A 24,898-nucleotide genomic window follows, 5' to 3' on the forward strand; every position below is an offset into this window, starting at 1 on the left:
GGATAAGTTGACCAGGTTTTTGGGGTCAATTTTTGACTAAAATTTCTAGACTTATACATGACTATATAAGTCTAGTGCAGTCGGCCCTCCACATTTGTTGATTTGACTTCTGCGGATTTGATTATTTGTAGATTTGATTAATATGCTCTGTCTAGGAATTTCTGGATCCTTTGGCACAACTCTGGTGGAAATTGACCATAGAGTTGCACTGAAGGACTTGGAGATTATTTGAGAAAACACTTCTCTAGGCATTTGTAGGTCCTCCAGCATGATTCTATGGTCAACGTCTGGCAGATGTTGATCATAGAGTTGTGCTGGAGGACCTAGAGATTCCTACAGACGTATTCTCTCAGGTAAGAAGAATAGTTTTTTTTATTTGTGCTTTCCCCACTTTCACTGAGGTCCTGTGCCCCTAATCCCAGCAAATGCAGAGGGACAACTGTAATATTTAAGGGAGTTTTCTGCATTCCCAGTTTTTTCTCCTTGTCTTATAGCTGGACAGCTCCAAGAAAGTTTTGTTTGTAAGTGGAGTTTCTTGACCTCCCCACACATACTCCAGTCCCACTTTATCTGAAAAGCCCTGTAATTTGGAGCAGCAGCAATCCTACTTTTGAGAAACCTCATCAGTATACACTGGGCACCTGGAGTCACGGCAGGAACCCAGGCTCAGCCTGTCCTCCTTTAACACCAGAAGAGTTCACATGATTAATATTTATACAAAATGCTTTCATGTTTCCACAGTAAAATTGTCTTTTTATCAAAGGAAGCAGCGACTTTCCCCTGTCAAATCAATGGGAGGGAAGAAGCTGTGAAAGCGTTTTCAGCATCTGAGACAGACATCAAGCAGAAATGGTCCAGAAAATAAATAAATCCAGGCCTTTTTCTAATGCAGTGTTTCATTTTTGTAAAATTACCTACTGGGGTGGTGGTGATGGAGTATTTCACATGTATATTAACCAGTGTTCACCAGCTCTTGGACTGATGCCACCTGTCCCAAGGCCGTGCAAATACTCTGAGCTGAATGAATAATCATCTTCTGTTGTCAGTCATAATTTATGCCCGGGTAAGAAGAGCAAATGTTTGCCATATCAGGTTGTTCAGAGCTTGCGGTGTTATCTGGGCAGTGTAGAGTTTTAGAACTAGAAAGAAAAAGTGTTAAATGTTTTCCACAAAATGCTGAGTTAGATTCACTTAGGAGTGATGTTAGCACAGAGTAGAAAAAACATAACGCATTCTGTTATTGGTTACTGAGCTTGAAATCAATTATGGGTGGGGAAATTTTTTAACACATTAAGTTACTGCTACCAAAATACTAATTAGTTTTAACATTAGCAGTCACTGGAATCCTGGAGACAACTGACTATAACATTAATGTTGGAAGACGGAAGAGATGAAATGGAAGTTGGCAGTTATAGACTGACTTCATTATTAAATAATGAGAGGTCATAGGATTGGCATGTAATACAGTTGGCCCTTTGTTTTCACGGGGGATCCATTCCGGACCGCCCCCCATGAAAACGGAGGCTCAAGCATATTCAAGCCTCATAGGTTTGAATCGGGTGCGTCCCCATGTGCACAACCTGGTTGCACATACCATTAGAAATAGCAGAGGTTGCTCCTCCACGGTTATTTGAGGGCATGGATCCCAGATCCGCGAGTTAGGAGGGGCAACTGTAATTTGATAATATTGATAGAGGGAAAGAAAAGCATCTAATACTTGGTTGACACTATTGCTTGCACCTGACATGTTTTGTTGTTGGCTCTTTTAAATGCGCTCTTTGGCGAGTTTCAAGGTGCTACAACTTTGCACTTTCCAGATGCACAAAAATCCCACAGTCCCATTGCGATATATAAATAGTTGCATTTCCAGGACATCTGGAATTTGCCTAGGATGTGGCAGCCTGTCCTTAAAGTGTGATATCTAATGAAACCTGTGCAGTTAGGGTTTGCCACTGTTCTGTTGCATCTTTCTCCATCTGAACCCAGTTTATAGAAACTTGTATGCTTTTTGCCAACTCTGCAAATGCTGGCTTGTTAACAAAATATTGTTAAAGAGAAAATTCCTATCCAAATGCCTTTAAGAGGCCCTTAAAATAGCTTTTAATACAAGAATCTATGTTTTGTTAGCACCCAAAGAAGGTAATGTTATCCCCATTCTTTATTTACATTTGGAATGCAACTGCATTACACCCTTGTTACCAAGAGAAAGTGATTTGTTACAGACAACTGTATTTCAGCTTCTTGTTTGTGATATCTGGATTTCAATCATGCCTGTCCCTTGTTCATCATGCAGTCTTATGCACGTTTACCTGGGATTAAAATCTCACTGAACATCGTGGGTTTTAAAGATGAATAAAATTGCATAGGATTGCCTTGTGCTGGAGCTGGAGTTGAACTGCTGCTCTGGAAAAGTGTACCAGTTTTTAAAGTATTGCCATTTTAGACTGCCATAGGAAAAGAAAGAGTCCTTTGGGACTGGAAAGCCTAATTAATTTTTCACAGCATGAATTTTTATGATTTAAGCCCAGATTCATGTCAGAATTTCAGGTATATATACAGCATACGTAGCAGAAATGACTATTAGTGACAATTATTTTATTACTTTATTCTCCTTGGCCACTCTTAAAAAGTATTGTTGATAGCATAAACATTTTGGCAATAAGTAGCACACATTGAGTTAACTCCAGTTGTTAGCCTCAACTGGAGTACATCTGCTGAATCAATAGTAACTTCTTAGTAAGTCAACATCTATGTAAGTTCCAATTATTCAGAGGTTTACAGATTTCTATGAAATTAATGGGGTTGCCATAAGTTGGCAGATGAAGGAGTGTGCATGCATGCAAAATTTAGCATTATTTAGAAAAAATAAATAATGGATACAGGATAGTTCCAATAAATGAATAACCAAAAGGAGTAAAGAATGATTTTTTAAAAAAACAAACTACTGCGGTTCCCATATTTCACACCATTTACACTTTCAAAGTGTTTTTCAAGGACTGCTGTATGTAAAGTACATTGCAAAAATCTAACCTATATGTGACCTGTAAATGAGTGAAATACAATGGAAGCCTGAGTATTTGCTGGGATAGGTTTGATACTAGACCTGGGTGAAATAATGACAAATAGCATTCTCTTTTGTAAACCACACTTGACTTCCTGACCTCTTTTGCAAATCTCAGCCACTTAAGTTACAAGAGCCCAAAATGTACACAGTGTGAGAGGTCAAGCACCGACTGTTGGTGACAGTACATCAATGACCTGATGCTTGGCCTTCCTCTAGTTTATTATTTACTAGATAAAATGTATATGGTGCCATGTGACTCTGTACCTCATATTCCCAAAGGGGTCCATGTAACCTAATTTCCTACTCACCCCTTTACTTCAGGAATCATGCTGGCAGTACAGGAATACCTTACTTAGCAAAGCTTCCAGTAGTGAAGCTTCTTTTTACAAAGTCTTTTAATACTCCCACAGACTCCCTTTTCTTCCTTGTCCTCTGCCTGTTGGGTTTTTTTAGTAGTACCAGCAGCACCAGGCAGATGGGGAAGAAGGACTGGAGAAAGACTTCTGGTGTTGGGTTGCAGCATCTTATTTGGTGTAAGCAATACAATAAAGCTTGAGCTGGGAAAGAATGGAATTCTGTTCTGGCTAATCCTTTTTTTAGGTGTATGTGCTTGCCTACAGCAAACAAGGTAAACAGCCCCCGCCTCCAGAATCCGTTTCTTAACATGTTTGAACAGGCAAACAAAAGGGGAGAGCAGGTAACCCTGCCTCACCAGCTATGCCAGCATGTTAAAAAAAAAGCATAACCTGTAAATTTGGCTACCAAAATAGAAATCATAAGTAAAGCAGAGGCTGGTGGAACAACAACAAAAGTCATTCCTGGATGCATTTTGGAAGAAAACTTAAAGTGATCTCTAGAAGGATCAAAATGTTTTTGTTCATTTACACAAAGCTTACCTGGCCTCACAAATGCATACTGTTGAATTTTTAATAAAGTTTGCTGAAACAGGTTGACCTGGGCTTCTTTTTTCTGATGTAGGAACCTATCCCTATTCTCTCCATGTTATTTCTGATTCTGGTATCAGATTTTCTGTTAAAGAAGTACCCAGGAACACTGCAACTTCATTACCTGAGGTACAGCGGTATCTCAGTGCCCTCTGTTGTTTTCTGCCTTGTTATTTAAAAACCCTCAGGAATCTTAGCAGCTGTGCTTCAGAGAATCTTTATTCAGAAAGTTATTTCTCAATGAATTATAGCAGGCCACTTCTTTTTCTTATAGGAATCCCGCTGTTTGAGATTTCACCTTGAAAATGGTCACTGATCTGTCAGATCTTGAGATGTCTAGCATGATTTCCTGATGGGTTATGGCTGGCTCCCCATTTTTGCTTCTGTCAAACCTGCACATCTGGAATTTTGAATTGAAACTCAGCGCTACTGTTTGGACAACAATCAAAATACTTTGTCAGATCTGAAAGTTAGTGCTGCTATAGACATTCAGACTTGCACAAAAAACTAATAATCATCAAATTAAATTTCAGCAACTGCATGCACAATACTTTCAACCCAGAAACGAGATTAGCTTTAACAACCTGGTATCTTCCATATATTGATGGCAGGAAGAAAATCTCCTAGAACATGGCCACATAGCCCGAAAAAAACTTCCAAATATTGTTTGGAATAATTGTTGAACTACATGTCCCATCATCCCTGACCATTATCTAAACTGGCACATGGGAATTTTTATCCACTATCACCTGGACAGCATCCGAGTGGGTGATACTGGGGTAGGGTGTCCCACCTAAGTGAGCACAATTATAGAGAAAGCCTTTTTGTGTATTGCTGACAGTGACAATCACAGAAGGGCTACATGACCTGATTTTAAGAAGGGGTAGGTCTTCTTTCAAATTAAGGCTCTCTGAATATATTTACTACATGAGAATCTATGGTGGTAGAGTGGATAACTTTGGTAGGTTCAGGAGCTAATATTTTATTTATTTATTCAAATATTTGTATCCCATTCTGTATGTAAAGATCTAAGCATGCTATGCAATAAAACCAACCTAATTTAAACAGTGTAAAGAAGTTCTTATGTGCCTTCAAGCTGTTTCCAACTTATGGTGACCCTAAGGTCATGGGGTTTTCTTGGCAAGATTTGTTTAGCTGAGGTTTACCATTGCTTTCCCCTGAGGCTGAGAGTGTGTGACTTGCCAAAGGTCACCCAATGAATTTCATGGCACAGCTGGGAATCAAACCCTGGGCCCTATACAGACAGCCAAAATAAAGCTGCTTCGAGTCACTTTGGAGGTATGGTGTTTCAATGATGCATGCGTCCTAAGAGTCTGGAAGCTGCACCAAAGCTGCACTCCAGTCCTTAGGACTGGAACATGGCTTTGGTGCGGCTTCTGGACTCTTAGGATGCATGAATCAATTAAACAGCATACCTCCAAAGTGACTCGAAGCAGCTTTATTTTGGCTGTCTGTAACAGGCCCTGGTCTCAAGAATTATAGCCCAACACTCAAACCACTACAATTTAAATCATAGTAAACAATTGAACACATTAGAAGACACCTTAAAACTGGTTAAAATAGTTCAAACTATGTAGACAGGAGGATTTATGTAAACTGTTTAGCTCCAGTAGCTTTAGTGAACAGCTATGACAGTGGTACCAGTTGAGTCACCACAGTGAAAGCATTCTTAATTTGGGGTGCCACAGCAAAGAAGACCCCCTCCCTTCTCCTTTCATAGTGTATTGTCTCAGTCCTCAAGCAGAAGTAACATTTTGTTTTGGGGTTATACTGTACTGACTGCAAAAAAAATGAAAAATCAAGGGAATGGCAATCAATTTCTTGTTTTGAAAAATTTAAACAGATGGAGAATCCCCTATCCGGAATTCCAAAATTGAAATACTCCAAAATCCAAAATTGCCCATATGGGGGGCTGAGATAGTGACACCTTTGCTTTCTGATGGTTCAATGTGCACAAATTGTTAAAATATTGTGTTTAAAATTACCATCATAAGGTGTATATGAAACTTGAATGAATTTCATGTTTGGACTTGGGTCTTATCTCCATGATCTCATTATCCAAATGCAAACATTCCAAAATCTGGGGGGGGGGAAATCCAAAACACTCCTGGTCCCAAGCATTTCAGGTAAGGGAAATTCAACCTGTGTATTTTTAAAAAGTGTACATGAAGTACTGTGACCAATGTAAAAAGTGTTTACTGCTCCTGGAACCTTCCAGAAGAGGCAATTCTCCTCCTTTTTGCCAGAAAAAGGCAATCCAGAGTGGTCATGGCCTCGTGGAGGGGGTCTTATGGTGGCCCCACAGGCATTAGCCTTTTCCACAACATGTCCTTCATTTCAGTCTTCTGTCCAGGAGGAATTCCCAAATGTCCTCCATTTTAAACATGACAAAGAAGCATGAATATCTATTTCTGTGAGTGTTTTTAGCTTTTATTTGGTCATGCCCTACATTTCTCTTGAATGTCCTGCACTTTGTGATGCCTTCTCCTCCTTTGCAGTTAAGACATGTGGGCACTCAGCCCATGGCAATACTTGGCCCATCCTGGATCCATGGGCGTTTTCTCAAAGCAAGTACTCCGGTCATTTCCGACATCTTGTGAGCAAAAAAGCAGCTTGTTTTTCAAGCACGCTGGCTGAAAGTACCAGGCCAGTCACACGCTGTTCAGGCATGCATTTGTATGCATGGCAGGGAAGACCATGTATAAAAAAGAACAAGAAGAAGCAACAGTTTCTGGAAAGGCACATCCCGAGCTTCCGTACCTGAAGCCGATAGGATGGAAATGTTCTGATGCTGTCTGTAAATTCTATTCCTAGCAACAGATTACCCCAGCAACCAGCTCACCGTAGTTTGCATTTTGCGGCTGAGATTCTGCATCAATTAAGTGTCTCTTGGTTGGAAGACAAAGAAAAAAAGTCTGAAACTGTGATACAGGTGTTATATTTCACTGTAGGTTAGTGCCGATCTTTAAATATAACATTTCCTTAGGAAGGGTCCTGGAAGGGATCAGCAGCTTGAACCTTTGGCATTGAAGTCTAGGGGGTTATTCACATGTTTTCTTTTTGCAATGTGACTATGCAAACAATCTCACACATTTCTAATTTGTTGCTCACACTATTTTTTTTTAATTGGAACTGCGTCTTAGTGAGTTCTGTTGCTCACACGTGTCAGCATTGTGAATAAAGATGGGAGACAATAATGCGGATGTATTTGAAACACATTCAAGACATTCAGAGTTTTCTCCCAAGTCTATCTGTATCAGTTATTCACACAGCTGACAATGTGAATCTTTCAGGAAAACTTGGGACCCCCCCCCCAGATCAGTTATCCTGCATTTTGCAGGTTTTTTGGCAGCCCCCCACAACTTCCATGTGAACAACACAGATTCAACCAATGTTCTATCGGAATTAATTGCACCATCTCAGTAACCCCTTGAAGTAATTTCCCCATGGTCAGTGTTGTAACTTGCTTTGTGAGGCAGAGGCTGCTGCCACACTGCAGCAGTTTATTTATCTGTTTTTGCATTTATGGTGATCCATGCAGCCCCAGAAATCCCTAAGGTCCCCTGACCCATTGAAAATTATCTACTTCTATTCGTCATCATTTCCTTCCTTTGAGTTATTTGCAGAGGTACACAGAAGCAGAAGGAAGGCTGCAAGAGGTTTGGTCACAACCAATATAAAGTATAGTGGGCCCTTGGTATCTCTTGGGATTTAGTTCAACATCCACACACACACATGGCTACCAAAATCTGAGGATGCTCAATTCTCATTATATGCAATGATGTAAAATGGTGTCCTTTATATAAAATTACAAAATTGAGGTTGCTTCTTGGATTTTTTTTTTTTAATTCAAGGCATGGATGGTTCAATCCATGGATACAGAATCTAGGAGAGCTGACTGTACTGGGACTCCCAAAATACAGCCTTTTCTGTGACAGAACTGGGGCTGCTGCCACACTGCAGAATTAATCAAGTTTGACCCAGCTTTAACTGCCATGGCTCCATCCTGTGGAATCCTAGAATTTGTAATTTGTGGTGGCACCAGAGCTTTCTGACAGAGAAGGCTAAATATCTTGCAAAACTACAAATCCCAGAAATGTGGATACAGCAACAACTTGTGAGCAATGCAAGTTGGAATCAGAGAGTTCATGAATCTAAGTGCATGAGAGGAAGGGGGAATAGACTGTAGAAGAAAAGCATGGCTCCAATTCATGATTTAGTAGTTATAGTGACTAAATAATGGTTAAATTTGTAGCAGCTGGGTCACATTCTTGTTGAATTATTGCTCCCCCCTCCCCGACGTGTGCCAGATTATGTTCTCTAGTAGTAAAATGTCTTGTGGCACTCTCATGTTGTGGACTAGAGCAGTGGTGCTTTTGGCAGAAAAGCTTGTACATCAGTGCATTAAGCACTCTGTCATTTCAGTTTGTTTATCTTGCTGCAACACTGTAGAGCCTCAGTGTGTTTATATCTTGTATATTATGATTTCTCTTTTTAAAAAATATTAAACTACTGGAGACAGATGTCTCTGACTGTGATGATGACAGCATTTGCTTTTCCTTTTTGCTTAGAGCAATATCCTTGGAGTGCTAGCTTCTCCTTCTTTCTTTATAGTTAATTTATATTTGGGGTTAGCGTCCAAGAAGCAGGATACTTTAGGTTTTCTCTTGGAACCTGTTCACTTCTTGGAATAGGAATAAATGGTCTGCCACAGACTTGATGCCTGGAGCATTTTATTGTATGTGTATATTATATTATATTATATTGATTTGTTTATTTAGAGTATTTATGCCCTGCTTAGGTCTCAGAGAAGCTTACAAATTGTTAATTTGGTAGTTAGCTGCCCTCAGGTTTACGATCTGAGTAAGACATGACACACAAGGAAAAGGGCATAGCAGTGGGAGAGCGGATTATGTCCAGCAGATATTACCTCTTCTCTCCCTCTGAGGCCATAGCAGTGGTCTTTGAGGTGGAGGGAGGGCCTTTCATCACCTGCCAGGGCCAGTATTACTTATTTATATTAGTGTAGTGGCTTGAGCACTGGACTATGGCTCTGCAGACCAGGGTTCGAATCCTGGCTCAGCCATGTAAACCCACTGACTAACTTTGGGCAAGTAACTCTCACTCAGCCTCAGAGGATGGCAATGGCAAACCTCCTCTGAACAAATCTTGCCAAAAAAACGCCACGATAGGTTCACCTTAAGGTTGGAAATGACTAAAGGCACACACCACCGCCAAAATTTGTATTTTTGATGTTTCATTTTCTTTCCAATAAGCTCAAGGTGGTATGTTTAGCTCTATTCCTCTCTCTTTTATCTTCACAGCAATTCTGTGTGGTAGGTCAGACTGAGACAGAGTCATTGCCCCAAGGTCAATCATTGAGTTTTCGTGTCTCAGGAAACTTGAACCCAGATCTCCCAAGACCGAATTCAGCCTTCTCATATTTATACTGTATTTGTTCTGCTGATGGTATCTTGCCTGTGTTCAGCTTATGTCTCTTAACATGAGTCTTGATCTTAGCTCAACTATTGAGACACAGCTGGTTGTGAGACACTCAGCTTCAAGGGCTAGAAATAATGAGGAAAGACTGGCTACTAGCTGAGAGCAAGCAGTTGGGTAGTCTAGGGAACAGCTGGGTAGTGTACGGCTGTATCCGCACTGGAGAAATAATCTGGTTTGAGACTGCTTGAGCTGCCATGGCTCCACGCTATACAGTTCTGGGAATGGTAGTCTGTTGTGGCACCAGAGCTTCCCAGAATTACATAGCATGGAGCCATGGCAGTTCAAGTGGTCCCAAACTGGGTTATTTCCGCAATGCAGATATAGTCTATGTCTCTTACAAGACTCAAATTGAGGGAGAGCACCACATCTGACAGCTGTATTGGAGGCAGTGGCAAGAGATTGCTTCTCTGCAATCTTCTGTTTCCTAGTACCAGGAGGATTCTTGACAGAGCCTAGAAAAGTTACGGGTTTGGACTGCAAATTATACAAATTCCCAAGGATTCTGGCAGTTGGAATAGTCAGTGTAGCATAGTGGTTTGAGTGTCGGACAACCCATTGGGTGTCCTTGGGCAAGTCACATGCTCTCAGCCTCAGGGTAAGGCAATGGCAAACCTCCTCCGAACAAATCTGTCCAAGAAAACCCCATGATAGGGTCATTTTAGGGTCTCCAGAAGTTGGAAACTACTTGAAGGGCACAAAATAACAACAAAAATGTAAGTTTTCTGGGAATTATTGTCAACATTTTTGTTTTTGTTCCATGCTCTGATTTTGCCTCATGCTGCCTACAGTTACCTCCTGGGGACCATTAACCCAGGAGTTGGGAATTTAGTGAATTGGGAATTGGCACCTGGCTCTTGGGTGGGACCCTACAATTTTGCACCTGACAGCCTCATTTTTCCAGTCTGTAAAATGGGCAGAATAATGACTCGACTCGTCATTGTATCAGCCTATGTGATGTCACACGCTTGTTCCATGTGCCTTCCGAAAAGCTTTGAGCAGTGTCTTTTGACTTTTCTAGGTGTTGATACTGTCCATTGGTCCATATTTTAATGATCTGAACACTCAAACACTGCTTTGTCCATGCACAAAGATTTCAGATGATGAAATCTGTCTTTTATTGTATGGCACTTACTGCTTAAAAGTGTTTATTAATAGGATAGGCAATCTGTTTCTGGAAAGTTAATGTCAATAAGTGTTAGAGGATAAGACATGTTGAACTGAAAGTTTTTACGAAGATAGACAATCTATACATGCATAAGGAAGTCAAGAATGCAAAGGTACAATAATAACTATGTGAATATAACAGGCATTCTTTGCTTCTGTATTACTTTTACTTTCTTCCTTTTCTTTGTGTTCCCCCCCATCTTGTATTGTTTATGATGTTGTATTGTTATATGTAAATACCTTTTGTATGGTTATATGTAAATACTTTAAAAAATGGTAAAGTGTATATTAATCACTGTTCGGCCCGCTGGGCCCCCTGAAACCATGCAAAATAGAATGTATTTTCAAAATTACATCCAAGGGCTACCTTTGCTTTGCTCCTGATCCTCAAATCAAGCAGGCCATACTTTATTTTTTGTGAAATCGGCAGACTGGACCCAAGTGGTGTATTCAAACCGTGTTAAATTTCTCTTGTGTGCAGCAGTGGTGCTGCAGAGCTCTGTAGAGGTTTGTTTTTCTTCATTGCCAGGAGATGGGAGAAAAAATGAACTGCAGGATTTTTTATTGAAAACCTCCTGTTGTTCTTGTTAGAGGGCAATTATGTGAGGAACATCTCTACCTTAACTTGTCTGTGCTGCGCAGAGCCCTGTTGCTTGCTTGCCTGCTAGCTATTGCTTTTATTTTTTAAAAAAGGCATAAATCTCAGCAAAAGGGAATTCAAGTTGCATTTACCCTGAGCTATTTTTATATATAGAATGGAGGGAAATGCATAGGGTTTGATCAGCTGTAACCCCCTCGGTTTGTTGTAATTACGTCCTGTCTTAAATAATAGCAAATGGATGGAGGAAGGTTTGTCCATTCTTTGGGTGGGATTGTTAGGTGGAAATGGAACAGCAGCACAGCAGGTCTGAGGGATGATTCAAAGGAAGAAACTGCCCTATTCCTCACAGTAATGATGCTGCTCACAGCTGGAGAGAGAAGGGAGTGGAAAGGGATGTTTTCTCATTTAGCTGCCATGATTTCCCACAGCTATGAAATCCTGTGATATTACTAAGCAGCTTGAATACTGGTCTTACATATTGGAAACCCAAGTCAAAGCCTATTGTTCTGATTCAAAGGTTGTGCAGGTGTCCCGTCTGGTCTCTCCATCAGCTCAACCATTCTTGTTGTTAGAAAGCTAGATTAGTCTCACAAAACTACAAATCCCAGAATTCCATAACACTGAGCCATGGCAGTTAAAGCGGTGTCAAACTGCATTAACCTTTGTACTGATCCAGGAGGACTCTTTGGATGTTCCTAGGAATGCCTTTCAATGGGAAACTTTCAAACATGGAGACTCCACATCTTAAGCTTAGCAGTGGTAAATTCAAGAACAGTGGCATTTGCAGTGGCAAATTCAATAACAGTTTTTTTTCTGTTTGATGAGGAGCAATTCCTGACTGATCCAGTATAATTGCAGGAGATTAAAGGCTATGAATTGTCATGCCACAAATTTGTTGTTCTGTGCTTTCAAGTCATTTCTGACTTATGGTGACCCTAAGGCAGATCCTATCATGGGGTTTTCTAGGCAAGATTTTTCAGAGGAGATTGCCATTGCCTTCCCCTGAGGTTGAGATTGTGTGACTTGCCCAAGGTCAACCAGTGAGTTTGGGAGCCGAACTGGGAATTGAAATCTCATCTCTAGAGTCAGTCCTGCACTCAAACCACTATGGCACGCTCTTCTAAAACTCATTTTGGGTCTACCCAACTGATTCTACTTCTGTTTCCTACATTATTGTTGCTATTATATTGTTTTAGCCCAGTCTTAGTCATTAGCAATGTACAATTTCCTAATGTTTACATATGTTAGACTGAATTTACAGGGAGTAGTTCTTGGAGTTTGAGCCAAAAGTGGTGGGGAACTGAGCAGGTAGGTGAACAGGGCTGTTTTGTTGGCTCTTGCCCTCAAATGCTGGGGGTGGCTTTCTCACATCCCTGTTCCTCTGCCAACACACCCCTTGGTTGTGTGATTTTAGATTAGAAGTCCATTTCTGCTGTGGGTGCTGTCCTGCCAGGTTCAGAGCCTGAAGGATTTTTTTTCATGCCAAAATTTTAATGACCAACTCAGACCAGAACTGAAGGCGCTGGTAGTTTTTCTGCTGTGCTTTGCTCTACTGTACTGCTTTGTTTTGCAAAACTGTAGGGGAAAATGGAAAAAATATGCTTGCTTAATTCTTCACATAGATGTTGGATTGCATATGATTAAAATCCATGTTTTAAATATGGAAGTGTGTGTTTGCAGGCAAGAAACATGCATGGTTTGGTATGTCTAGTTCCTTATCTCAACACATATTTTCTGTAAAATTTTGATTCAGTGGACCCAACACCATGCTGTAGTTTCCATGCCTACCTTTGCGCGTGTGTGTGTGTGCGCACGCGCACACACACACATATATGATGTTGTGACAAACCGTATATACTCGTGTACAAGTAGGCTTGCCATATCCCACCTGGGGGCGGGACTTTCCCGGTTTGGGGCGGGTCCACACGGTCCCGCCCCGGTTTGGCTCCGCCCCCGGGACACCCCCCTCCCAGCGAGGGCCTGGAGGCTTTGGAAGCCTTGGAAGCGGCTCCGCCATCGCGGAGTGCTCTTCCAAGGCCTCTGGGGCCTGGGAGAAGCTCTCCCCAGGCCCCTTTGGAGGCCCTGGAAACGGCTCCGCGGTCACGGAGCGCTCCTCCAAGGCCTCTGGGGCCTGGGAGAAGCTCTCCCCAGGCCCCTTTGGAGGCCCTGGAAGAGGCTCCGCGATCGCGGAGCGCTCCTCCAAGGCCTCTGGGGCCTGGGAGAAGCTCTCCCCAGGCCCCTTTGGAGGCCTTGGAAGCGGCTCCGCGGTCGGAGCTCCGGCTGTGGGGTCCTCCAAGGCCTCTGCGAGACCGAGGAGGAGGCCGCTTGCCACCGCGGCGATGGCCGTGATGACAGGCGGCCCCCACGCTCCTTCCCGGCCTGGGAGCAGCCCCAGGCTTCCTCCCAAGCCGGGAAGGAGAAGGAGGACAAGGTTCAAAAATGTGGGACCTTTTTTTTTTTTAATTTCCTGGCCAGGAAATTAAAAAAAAAAAAAAAAAAAAAAAAGTCCTACATTTTTGAACCTTGTCCTACATTTGTCCCGGTTTGGAGGTCCTCAGCTATGGCAACCCTATGTACAAGTCAACCTCATGTATAAGTTGAGGGAAGGTTTTAGGATCAAAATCTTGGATTTTGATATGCCCCGTGAATAAGTCGAGTGCAGAATTTAGGAGACAGATTTTAAGGTTGGCTTCAAAGTGGAAGAAACTTGGTTTTCAGAGGAAACGCAAGGATGAGAAGGAGGAAGAGAAGCAAAGGTTTGGAGATCAGCTTACAAGCGGTCTGAAATACAAAGAAGTGGCAAGGTTTGGAGATCAGTTTGCAAATGGAGGGAAAATGGGGAAATGCAAAGGAGAGGCAAGGTTTGGAGATTGGTTTGCAAACGGAGGGAAAATGGGGAAATGCAAAGAAGAGAAAGAAAAGTTTGGAGATAGGATTGAGAAGGGAATCGCTCCATGCACACTCACACTGGTGCCTCACAGCTCTTTCAGCAAGCGCTGCCAAGGCACAGAGAGCGGGGCATCAGGGCTACTTTTTAAAGGAGCTTTCTGAGCATTATTACTGTTTGTTACTGTTGTTGTTAACTGTCCTCCAGTTGATCTCAAGCCATGGTAACTGTATTGACCCTTGTATAATTCGACCCCAGATTTTAGGGTCAATATTTGGGCATAAATTCTCGACTTATAGTTGAGTATATATGGTAGCTGTTTCCATATACAACTTCCATTTCAGGAAGGGAGTGTGTGGCAGGAAGGAAGAGAAAGAGACTCTGTGCCCATATAGTGTGTTGGGGTGCAAAATGTACTTTGGTGTGTAAACATTATGCAAGAGTATGAAACACTGTGTAAATGATATAGTTTAACTTTTGAGATTTTAAAGAAAAATAATTAACTGAAGACTTACTTTTGGGAACTGTTCCCAGGTTTTCCAAAGCTGGCTCTTGGTCGCACCTCTGGAACAAGATGCTATATCATCTAATTTCAATTTGTCACATAGGCCCCATTCACACTATGAAGATAATCCGGGATGAATCCAGGTTATTTCCTTGGTGTTCACGCTCTTCCTGAATGCACTTGGTGCACTTTTTTGCAGGGGCTTCCAAAACCCCCACTTAACCCAGAATATTAAATACTGGTGTTTTTTTCTTCTTCTGAGTTTTCCTGAAAGATCCGCATTGATCTGCATCATTGGCAGTGTGAATACATTTCCAGATCAATTTGGATCACTCATTATCCTTAAAGGGAATGGGGGCAGCTCCATTGTATCCCAAAACGATGGCACGTATGAATAACACAAGGATTAAAATGACACAGAGAGATTTGTGAATCCAAAACATAATGGGAACAACAATCCCGATATGCGTCAACGTGATGTTCTGCATCTCCTCAGGACAAAAAAACTCAGTGTGAATTCCCCCATAGAGTTTGCCAACTTTTCCAGGATATCATGTCAAAATTGGGTAAGGTACAAGTGTGAAGCCCTCATGCCTGGAGGGCAAGTCTAGTCACTCAGTTTTGCAAATCCCTACAGAAAATGCAGAGCTTGGATGGTTCCTTTTCATACCCACAGCATGATCCTGCCACTGCTCAGTTGTGAATGGCTTCACCCCATCATTATATTTCTCTTTAAAAAATTACTTTTCAATCTCTGATGTTTTCCCACCAGTTGTACAAGTATTGTGTGCACCTACAGCCCCTGACAGCATCTGCACATGATATCTGGCTACCTTATATCAACCTCACAACAAAGTACATTGTGGAACAAGCAACACAAACAAATCCAACCACACAGTCCACTCATGCAGCTGCTGAGTAAGGAATCCACTATATCAAAGACATTTTTAAAAAATTGTTTAGTACCTTTACTGAAAAACACTCTGAGTTCTCCTCTCTTGCAAAGGAAAACACTCCTTTACATGCATTCATGACCATAGTATATAAGTCTAAAAAATGTTAGACAAAAATTGACCCAAAAAAACTGTGTTGATTTATCCATGGGTCAATATATGTACAGTGATCCTTCCACATTCGCTGGAGTTAGGAGTGAAAGACCACTATAAATGGGGAAAAACTACAAATTAGCTTACTTGCTAATTAGCTTACTTGCTGTTCACCGCTATGATCTTTGGAATAGCGGTATATAAATAAAACAAATTATTATTATTATTATTAAATAAAAAACCCTATTCTTTTTACCCAAGAGAATAACTTTCTAAGAATCTCCAGGTCCTCCAATGCAACTCTATGGTCAGCAGCTGCCAGAGACTGATCATAGAATCATGCTGTAAGACCTACAAATGCCCAGAGGTGTTTTGTCTAGGAACTTATAGGTTCTCCAGCACAACTCTATGGTCAACTTCTGGCAAAGTTGTGCTGGTGGACCTAGATATTGATAGAGAGAATGCAAATAATCGAATCTGCAAAAGTCAAAGCCGCAAATGGGATGGGCCAACTGAACTATAACCCTTTTTTTTTTTTAAAGGAACCATTTCCTTCTTGGAGTAGAGTGGCGAAATGCAAGAGCTTAATCCATCTCTCTGCCATGGTGCCACTTCTGACTTTTTTGAATGCGCAAGCGGGAAAATGGCATCAGAGGCACCTCTTTGGTGCTTCCCCTCAAAGGAGCACTGAGAGGAATTGGGCTCTGAAGGACTTGAAATAGACATTTGGGTATGTTTGTCAGCTTTTCTGGATTAATATGTGGAAACCAGCATGGTGTAGTAGTTTCAGCATTGTACTATGACACTGGAGACCAGGGTTTGAATCCCGGCTCAGCTGTGACACCCACTGAGAGCCTTGGGCAGATCATACACTTTCAACCTCAGAGCACGGCAGGGGCAACCCCCCCTCTGAAAAAACCTGCCAAGAAAACCCCACAATAGGCTTGTCTTAGATCCCCCATAAGTTGAAAACAACTTGAAAGCAGACAACAAGAACAACAAACATTAAAATTAAAGGCTATAATCAACAGTTGATGTAGTGCCCTTTTCTTTGCTTTGCCTTTGCATCCTTTTTCATGTACGTACATTTTCTTCGCCCTCCATCACATCACACAGCCACCATTTACTGTAGTTTCCTTTCGGGTGAGAACAAACAGTTACACTTGCTGGCATTTTGTAAGTTTTTGATAGTTCTTGTTCTTCATTCATGACTAGAGGTACTGAGATCCAGTTTAGATACTTGAAATCTGAGAAGCTGAGGAACATGTATAACTTTAAGAGGATGCCTTTGTACTCAGGTATTCTGTATATATTCATGTATATGTCTAGAAATTTTGGTCAAAAAATTGACCCCAACAACCTGGGTCGACTTATCCATGGGTCGATGTAAGTACTGTACTTTTAAAAAAAGAACCATCCCTTGGTGAAAGGCAAGAGCATGGAAACACTGAACTCCCTCTATTCTCTCCTCCATGCAGCTTTTACTATGAGCACAAACAGTTAGAACTGCTGGAATTTTTTAAAGTTCTTTGGCATTGTTTTCCTTAGCTTCACCTTTCAAGTCCTTTGCTACATGCCCCTAAGTTTTACCCTTGACTTATCCTTGGGTTATTTCAAAATCTATCAGTTTGGCCCCCAAACATTTCCTCAACTTATATATGAGGTCGACTTATAGTCGAGTATATATGGTAAGTAATTTTTAGTCATGTAACCCAGTGGAATATTGTCTGATGGTCAGCAAATGTATGCTTACACTGGGCAAATATAGACCCTTCTCCCAAGTCACAGTTTATTGAAAGTGGTAGATATTTGGTAAGCCCACAAGGATAATTTCTCTCTCTGTTTATTAAGTCCAAATATATCATCTGACATGGTCCATGCTGTGATAAATGAAAACTCTGCAAATATCATCTGTATTCAGACATTTTTAGGAGGTATGCTGAGGGAGGAATCGGATATTGCAAGTAAAGAAGATGTATTGGTTATGTATATATTGAATATTGCAAGTACTATATATAGTCACAGCAAAATGTTAATTCTCTCTTTTTTTTAAAAAAGAGTACTAATATTCTGTTATATTTCTTTCTTATAAAATTAATATTTTTTGAAACATGGTATGTGATTCCATGCTCTTTACAGCTATCATCCCCAAGCGATTGAAACATATTTTGTCAAATGCAATGGGAGATCCCCCCCAGCTTATTTCCTGATGCTGACTGAACCTGAGCTAAAACATCCACCATTAAGATAAATGTCCTTGTTGGAAAGGAATCCTGACAGCTGTTTTAGAATTAAAGGGGGGAGGTGGTGGTGGTGAAGCACCAAACTAAATAAATCATCAAGTTGCATTGTATATTGGGTATCATGCAACATATTGCAGTTAGATTTAATAAACCTACTCTGTATCAATAGAAGATAGGGAGGGGGGGCTAGATCTTTTCTTTTGTAGTTTCCTTTCAATTGGATCTTTGTGGCTAAATGTGTGTGGCTGATGGATATTGTATGGTGTAGCAAAATATCAGGAGAAAACTGTTTGTTCATTTATGTTTGGAAATAGCCTCCCTACATTTTTCTGGGACCTGTGCCACCTGTTAGCAAAGGAGTTGTGCAGTTTTAACAAAAGATCATATGAAAATGATTAACTCTTCTCCCTCAAAACATATGGATGCTGTGTCTAGAGGTTGTTGCATATTTCAGAGTTTTACACAGAGTTTTCCCTCACTCCGCCAGTGGAAAAGTTTTCATTTTCCAAGGGAGCAATATTCTTACTCATATAAAGGTTCCCTCAGGACCACTTACTGTTTTTCCTCTGCAGAAGTGGTATTTCTGTAGAAACTGTATGGTATTGTGACTCAGCTACCATTCTCCTTGAGTAGTTTGTTTGTCATGAGGAAAGAAACCTTGAAATTCATCCGAGTTTCAAACAGGTGTCGTGCATTATTGGGGGATGAGGGGGTTGGTTTTAGATTATTATTTTTAACTTTGTATGTTTAAATTTTATATTTGTAATTTTTTATTTACAGTATTTTATATTTTTTACGATTTTAATTGTACAATTGTAATTGTTGTTTCAATATGTTTTATATATGTGGTTAGCCGCCTTGGGTCCCACTTTGGGAGAAAGGTGGGATAAAAATAAAATAAAATAAATGTGATGGTGCCAAGTGAAGGAAAGTAGAGGACAAAAGGATTTCTCCTTGTTGGGGTGAGCACTAGAGGTGCTTTGGAAAACTGATGCTTTTTCAACAGGGACATAAGACTCAAGAGGCTGAAAGCATGTGTGGCCCGGATTCCTGTAGACACATGGCTCACAGCTTGTTGTCCAGTCAAGGCTGGGAATGAATTAGCCACACATCTAGGGATGCCATAACCCGGTGGCTCCCGTGACAATCACGCTTTTGGGGGCCTGGTTCCCCCTAAATCCCGGGTTTGGGCCCAGCCTCCGGGCTGCCGCTAATGCGGCTGGTGCTGGCCAGCCACCCTCCTCCTCCTCCTCCTCGGCCGCGCCGCCCTCCACCTCCTCCAATCCTCCTCCTCCTCCTCCTCCTCCTTCTGCGTAGCTGCTGTGCCACCCGCGGCACTTGCCCGGGCAGCGGCTGGCAGCAGCGCGTGCTCGCCCCTCTTGCGCACCCACGCACGGGGCTTAAAAAGGAGCACGCGTCCCTGAAGCTGTCTGGCCAATGGCAGAAGAGCAGGTGCTGGCCTGTTTCCAGCCCCAGTCTGCCATTGGCCAGTGAGCTTTGAATGAGGAGGAGGAGGACCAAGGAGGATAGGCCTCTGGGCCAGGGGGAGGGGAAAGCGCCATTTCCTGGCGCGAAATTCAACCAACGATGAGGAGGAGGAGGAGGAGGAGGAAGAAGTAAGAAGAAGAAGAGGAGGAGGAGGAAGAAGAGGAGGATAAGGAAGAGGAGGAGGAGGAGGAAGAAGTAAGAGGAAGAGGAGGAGGAGGAGGAAGTAAGAGGAAGAGGAGGAGGAGGAAGAAGAGAAGGATAAGGAAGAGGAAGAGGAGGAGGAAGTAAGAGGAAGAAGGGGAGGAGGAGGAGGAAGAGGAGGGGAAGAGGAGGAGAAGAAGTAAGAGGAAGAAGAGGAGGAGGAGGAAGAAGAGGAGGATAAGGAAGAGGAGGAGGAGGAGGAAGAAGTAAGAGGAAGAGGAGGAGGAGGAGGAAGTAAGAGGAAGAAGAGGAGGAGGAGGAAGAAGAGAAGGATAAGGAAGAGGAAGAGGAGGAGGAAGTAAGAGGAAGAAGGGGAGGAGGAGGAGGGGAAGAGGAGGAGGAGAAGAAGTAAGAGGAAGAAGAGGAGGAGGAGGAGGAAGAAGTAAGAGGAAGAGGAGGAGGAGGAGGAAGTAAGAGGAGGAGGAGGAGGAGGAAGAAGAGAAGGATAAGGAAGAGGAAGAGGAGGAGCAAGTAAGAGGAAGAAGGGGAGGAGGAGGAGGAAGAGGAGGGGAAGAGGAGGAGGAGGAGGAAGAAGTAAAGGAAGAAGAGGTGGATAAGGAAGAGGAGGAGGAGGAGGAAGGAAGAGGAAGAAGGGGAGGAAGAGGAGGAGGAGGAGGTGGGTGCCCATTTCCAAAGGTTTATTTCCCTCAAAGTGTCTTTTTTGTGTATTTTTAGTGCTTTTAATGCTAACAGGTCTGCCTAGTTTTAAAAATGATAGTGATGATGATGGAATGGAGGGGATTGGTTTGGCATTTCTGCCATCTGTCTAGGAATAATGCAAAAATGCCCTCCATTTTGATCATGCCTAAGAAACACGCATTTATATTAACATTTTAAAAAAAACCATTAAAAAAAAAAGTGTCCTAGATTTGAAAATGTTGTCCTACATTTGTCCAGGTTTGGAGGTCCTGACTTATGGCAACCCTACACACATCAGATACCAAAATCAGTGGATGCTCAAGTCCCATTATATACATTGGAATTTATATATTTAAAAAATATATATTTCAAGCCATTTATTATTATTATTATTATTATTATTATTATTAACCTTTGGATGGTTGAATCTGTGGATAAAAAAAGAAATCTGTGGATCAGGAGGGCCAACTGTACAACATTACCAATATCAGTGATGCTTGGAAGAATGTTTGGAAGACTGTGAGCCAAGGGGTGCCTGGCCCAAGGAGCTTACTCTCTGAATCTCAGGGAAGCTATATGCCATTATTCCGGCAAAATTACTATTTTCCTTTCTTCCATCTGATCCCATCTTAACTACCTGTTCACCTTCAGTATTGCTTCAAGTAGCTAGCAAAGCTTGTTGTCAGTTATACCATGGGTGGTCTTCTCAAACTATCTAGTGTGGCAAATGACAAGCTTCCTCCCAATGTATTAGGGAGCAGTATCATTTCTAATGTGAAGTCGAAGGCTTTCATGGCCGGCATCCATGGTTTTTTGTGGGTTTTTCGGGCTATGTGGCCATGTTCTAGAAACTTTTTCTTCGTGACGTTTTGCCAGCATCTGTGGCTGGCATCTTCAGAGAATGAAGATGCCAGCCCCAGATGCTGGCGAAATGTCAGGAAGAAAAGTTTCTAGAACATGGTCACATAGCCCGAAAAACCCACAAAAAACCAGTATCATTTCTGTGTCATTTTTAGTACATTTGCATAGTTTCTTGGAAACTCAGCATGGACTGGCATGGGAAATGATTTTTTCTTTTCAGCAGAAAGAGACCCAGAAGTTAACTTCCAAATTGCTTCCTCCTGAAAAGGTCACTCCTGGGCCTAAAATATGCCCCCTCCTGCTAAAATACAGCCTTCACATCTTCTTGGGGGCATTAAAATATGAATTGATCAGGGTCACATGCAGTCCATGAACTGCGTTTTCCCCACCTTCCATTATGTGTGTGTGTGTGTGTGTGTGTGTGTGTGTGTGTATTTGTGTCTGTGTAGTGTGTATGTGTATGAAAGAGAGGTTTCAGTGCAAAATCGGTACTAAGCTACATACTATTACATAGATGATTGTTCTGTATTGTTATCAGGGTGCATTTTCCTTCTTTTCCTCATGTCTTCTCCTGTACAGTGAATGTCATCTGCAAAGTGTTATTGAGATGCTCAGAATTATTAAAACCTCATTGAAACTACTCTTTTCTACATCCTGCTATTCTGGCGAAATGCAAAGATAGTTTTCATTTGTCCAAATGCGATCGGAAAGCATGGAAAACTCTCAAAGCTGCACTTACTGTAAAAGCGATGTTTTGCTAATGGCGGGTCAATTTTGATTTAGGCCTGTAATTTGGCATGGGGAAAAATACCTATCTGCAGTCTGAAGGACAGTAATTTCATGTGCTCTCCTAATACTCCTAGAATTGCCTTGCATATAACTAAAAGCTTTTTACCCTTGAAAATACAGAACCAGGGCAAAGAGATCATAATACTTCAGTAGCACATAATGGGCTGCTGGAAACTCTGTGATAGGCTACAAAAATTCGTATTCGTACGCTGGAGGAAAGAAATGACTCTTTACAGCAAGCTGAGAATTACCTTGGTATCAACTCTGTTTCCTGGTGCAGACACAATGCTGTCAGAGCTAGAACATAGGGAGTATTAAGGTCCCCATATTGTCTTCTCTGATTCTTTTGCCTGGGCAGACATTTTTCCTCTTGTGAATCCTAGTGCAGCACTTACAGAACCTGTAACTAATTTCATAGTTTGCAAATGTTTCTGTTTTAGATTCAGATTCCCATAAATCTCCAGCTGTAGTTTAAAAACAACAACCACCTAGCATTCCTAAGTTCTGCTTGTTGTAAAATAACAAAGGGCATGCATGTGATTCCGTTTTGTAGTAGCTATTGGAAGATTTAAGTTGCATTAGACTTGTAACATAGGTCCAAAACACACAACAGAAAAAATCCAGTTTGACACTGCATTAACTGTCCTGGCTCAGTGGTAAGGGAATTCTGGGAACTGTAGTTTTGTGAGACATTTAGACTTGTCTGTCAGAGAGTGCTGGTGCCACAATAAATGACAATTCCCAGGATTCTCTAGCACTGAACCAGTGTGTTTGGACAGGAGTCACTGGCCCTGTACAGAGCAGCCTAAAAGGCCGACTTGGAGGCAGAGTCAGGGTGTTGCGACCAGATGGTGCACGTCCTGGCTCCGCCCCCAGGGTGCCATGACGCTGCATGACACTCCACACGGCGCGAAACATCATGGCGCTCCTCTGGCGCTGTATCCATACAACGTAGCGCCAAAGGAGTGCCATATAGCTGCGCTGCTGTGGCTATGGTACCCTCAAAAGACTGGATTGGAGCCACAGCATGATGTTGCCACAGTCCCGATCCAGCTAGGAAAGGGGTGGTGTCCCTCCACCCCTTCAGGGCAGCCTGTCAAGCCCCTCCAAAAGCTATTCCTTCAAACTTCTTTGTCTCAGTCTCTAAGGTGCAACAAGATCTTGCTGGTCTCCAAAACTGTAATGGCAATTAACTTTAGGGGGTTCTGTAACAATGACATGGCTTTTTGACAGAAATGTTTTTAAAGTTCTGAACCTTACAACTGCAAACTTTGGTGACCTTGATAAATAAGAATGCAAAATAACAACAACAACAACTTGCAAGACGTGTAGTGGTATTTTTTTTTAAACAGTTTCTTCTATTGTACAAATAGCTGGCCCATCCTCTTTAAAAGTGGTCTGTGGAACTACTCTGCTCGTTGATTATTGTTTTGATTGTTCTTATGAATCAGTCAGTTCTTTATATGATTCTTGGTTGCTTGTTTTCAGCTCTGGCATGCTAGTGGTCGTGGTCTAACTCTTAGGAGGAACCTGGTGACACAGTGAAGAATCTCTCACTAGAGGTAAGTGTGCCTTCCTCCCCATTAACATGCCCACCAAGATAAAGTTCATTGCTTCTCCCAAAGTTTCATATTTCTTGGTAATGTATCCCAAGGGCCTAAATACCCTAAACATATCTGTCTAATCTTGGAAGCTAAGTAGGGTGAGCCCTGGTTAGTACTTGAATGGGAGATCAGCAACAAATGCCAGGTACTTTAGGCTATGTTTCAGGGCAAGGAACTGGCAAAACCATCTCTGAATACTCCTTGCATAGGAAAACCATATGTAATTAATGGGCTGGTTATAAGTTGACTCTGGAGACCAGGATAATAATAATAATAATAATAATAATAATAATAATAATAATAATTTTTTATTTATATACCGCCCTGTGGCGAACCAATCCGGGCGGTTTGCAACATTAAAATAACATACAGCATAAAAACAATATATTTCCCTCCCCCCTTAAAAAGTTATTAAACAACATATCTAATTTAAAACCACAATAACTAGTTAAAATAACAATAAATTAAACAAAATAATACCAACCAATAAACCACTGCAACTTCAGTTCTAAAGAAAAGGGGGCTTTGGAGACATTACTGAGGAGGGGGGGAAATCCTGAGATCCTGAGGCCGGGATATTTCAATCTGGGAAGGCCTGCCTGAAGAGATCTGTCTTGACAGCCTTTTTGAAGCTGTCCAAAGATGTTAATTGACAGATCTCATCCGGCAGGCCGTTCCAGAGCCTGGGGGCGACAACAGACAACAGGATTCGATTCCCAGCTCAGCAGTGAAACCCACTGGATGACCTCGGGCAATTCATATGTTCTCAGCCTCAGGGGAAGGCAATGGCAAACCTCCTTTGAACAAATCTGGCCAAGAAAACCCTATGGTAGGTTTGCCTTAGGGTTGCCATAAGTTGGAAACGACTTGAAGGCACACAACAACAACAGCGTAAGTCAACAGGTGACTTGAAGGCACATAGACACACAATACATCCCCAGAGAGCAAATTGGGGAAGGCATTTCATTCTGTAGGAAAGGGGTCAGAAATGTTTCAACAGGTTTGGAAGAGCCACTGTGGTGGCTACATTAAGCTCCTTACAGTACCCTACCAAACCTTCATAATTTTATTGCTTCCTTACATTACCCGTCCAGCCTGCATTTCAAGGTTCTGAAATTGAACACTCTAAAAAATGGACAAAAGGCTGAAAGGTTTTGTTATGTTTCCCTTCTTTCAAATGTGTTCTCAAATACCACTTGTCTAAGCAAATCATAAGCTACCACATCGTAAGCACACACATAATCCGTTTGCCAAAATTTGTGAGATTCCTACACTGAGTAATAGTGAGACACTGAAATACAAGTGTGTGAAGTACAGTGTGGGGGCATTTTTGCCTCAT

At 41.8% G+C, this 24,898-nt stretch overlaps 1 long non-coding RNA gene across 1 annotated transcript in view; it reads left to right on the plus strand.

Moving 5' to 3' along the window:
• LOC149320060 (uncharacterized) overlaps nucleotides 1-24,898 on the plus strand; it is a 76,142-nt gene that overhangs the window by 38,327 nt on the left and 12,917 nt on the right. The window contains exon 2 of the long non-coding RNA XR_016280271.1: nucleotides 23,444-23,517. This is a non-coding gene — a long non-coding RNA (uncharacterized LOC149320060). The remainder of the gene's footprint in view (nucleotides 1-23,443; nucleotides 23,518-24,898) is intronic.

The sequence above is a fragment of the Sceloporus occidentalis genome, unplaced genomic scaffold (genome assembly GCF_023333645.1).
Source record: "Sceloporus occidentalis isolate IW3139 unplaced genomic scaffold, rSceOcc1.0.p SCAF_2, whole genome shotgun sequence".
NCBI classification, from domain to species: domain Eukaryota; kingdom Metazoa; phylum Chordata; class Lepidosauria; order Squamata; family Phrynosomatidae; genus Sceloporus; species Sceloporus occidentalis.